The 2236-nt window shown below is 44.1% G+C and overlaps 1 protein-coding gene across 1 annotated transcript in view; it reads right to left on the bottom strand.

Moving 5' to 3' along the window:
- The window catches only part of LOC119334176 (clathrin light chain 2-like), a 9047-nt gene that overhangs the window by 3700 nt on the left and 3111 nt on the right, over window positions 1–2236 (bottom strand). The gene's annotated exons all lie outside the window — the stretch shown is intronic.

The raw sequence follows: 2236 nt of genomic DNA, 5'->3' as shown, positions 1-2236 counted from the left end.
CCAGTATACCCCCACCCCACCCCCCACAAACCTAGCATTTTCATTTTCATCATGTTTTTTATTTTTTTGCTAAAAAAATCATGTTTTTTTATTTTCATTTTGAGAGAGAGAGAGCATCTTCATCATGTTTGTAAAAAAGGAATATCTTTTGTCCTGAAAAAAGAACAGACTTTCAAAACACAGGCAAGTTGCATTTTCACCCTCATACTCGTACGCATGCACAATTGCTTTTGCTGGCCAGGCGGTTGCGCCGAAACAGCTAAGCGTCATGCAGGCGCAAGTAGAAGATAGACCATACAGAGATTGCATCAAATAGGAGTTCCAAGAGAATCGTTAGATGAAAGCAAAGAAAGAAAAAAACCTCACTAGAGTGACCAGACAAATTAAAAGGCCAGAGGCCCGTGTTGCGATGGCGATCCAGACACCAAGTCATTGTGCCGCCATCAATGGCGCACGCCGTCCGAACCATATGCCAACCGCGGGAAATAAAATCAAACTGAAGGAGGATAAGGAGGCTCATCGGTTACGGACGCAAGAGAATCGATCGGCGAGGAGGAAGGGGGAAGGGGGGGGGTCAGGGAGATGATCTTGTTCTTGGTCGGTTTGCTGGCACTCAGCCATGGGCGATGGCACAGAGCAGCCGGCCAGTCGGATCTAGGCGAAGGAGGAAGATAGGAAGCGAGCAAGGAAGGCCTTCTGCACGTATCTTCCTATCCACATGAGCAAAGAAGCCTTCAGTTTCCTTTCGGTTCTTTTTAACGTGGAAAAAACCAGATGAGTTGTAGGTGGGGAAATGAGACGTGGGGTTTAGTTGGAAAAAATTGGTGGGGGTGAGCCGTTGTGGGAAAACATGAACGAACCGAACAAAACAACCACGTACTAGGTCAAAAAAAAACCCACGTATTCTCCCTTTTTTTGTGAAAAAACTTCCCATATATTCATTTTCAATCATGACAGTACAACGAACACCAGAAATAATAAAAATTACATCCAGATTCGTAGAACACCTAGCGACGACTACAAATACTGAAGCGAGTAATAGATTGGAGTTGTGTTATAGTTAGTCCATTCTGTCCCGCCCAATGTTGGGTGAGCTGTACTAAGAGTTATTCCCATTCATCGTTTTATTTCACATTTCACAATCCGCCCCGCACACGAGGAAAGATAACTCTAGAAGAAGCCGATGCTAGACCATCGGCATGTAGGGAGAGGCTGGAGTTCAACCTCATTACCAAGAATCCCCCCCAAAAGGGGAACACTACGTGCAAATTGTTTTCTAGGGCGTGGAAATTGTGTAAAAAATATATATCGTGCATTGCCTTGTTCTTCCTACAAAACCAGGGTGGCACTCATCATGCACGAGGTACAGTTTATAATTTGCATCCTAGTTAGTAATATCGTAGCCACCAATCCAAACAAAACAAGATGGTCAATAGTCAAATCGCATTGTCCAATCATATGAATTTGAATTAATCATGCTCCATGCATGTCCATGGACCAAGACAGATGAATTACATTCAGCAAATGCTTGGATGTTCGATCATGTACTAAGTTTAATTACGACGTATGGAGGCCTATCATGGCACGCCTATTCAGAGAGGAGGAAGGAAACACATGTAATGTAATGGTGTATCAGGTAAGGTGTAGAAAAATCACCGCACAATGAAAACTGATTAAAACGATGTAATTCTACGCTAGGGTAAGGCCACAGTCGACCGGCCGATTGAAGCAGCACCCCAATTCTTAGTGTTTGCAGCTTATTACCCCTTACTAAGCTTGCCGTACTGAATTAAATCAATGAAGCAAAAAAAAAAACGTTTTCACATGCATAGAATGATTTCTTTTTGTTGCGAACTCGTACACATGAAAACATAGAAGGAGATGAATTCACCAACACATTATTAAAACATAAGTACGTACTACTCCCTTCGTTTTTAAATATTTGTCTTTCTAGATATTTCAACAACTGAGTACATACGGAGTACACTGGTAGAAAAAGGGCCTGCTGTCCCGGTTCGTAAGGGCCTTTTGTCCCAGTTCCTGAACCGGGACTAAAGGGTCGGTACTAATGCCCTGCCCCTTTAGTCCGGTTCAATTCAGAACCGGAACTGATGGGCCTCCACGTGGCCTGTGCGCGGAGCCCAGACAGGAGACCCTTTGGTCCCGGTTGGTGGCACCAACCGGGACCATAGGCATCCACGCGTCAGCATTTCTGTGGCTGGAGTTTTTGTTTTTT

The sequence above is a fragment of the Triticum dicoccoides genome, chromosome 7A (assembly GCF_002162155.2).
Source record: "Triticum dicoccoides isolate Atlit2015 ecotype Zavitan chromosome 7A, WEW_v2.0, whole genome shotgun sequence".
Lineage (NCBI taxonomy): Eukaryota > Viridiplantae > Streptophyta > Magnoliopsida > Poales > Poaceae > Triticum > Triticum dicoccoides.
This window is presented reverse-complemented; position numbering and strand designations above follow the sequence as displayed.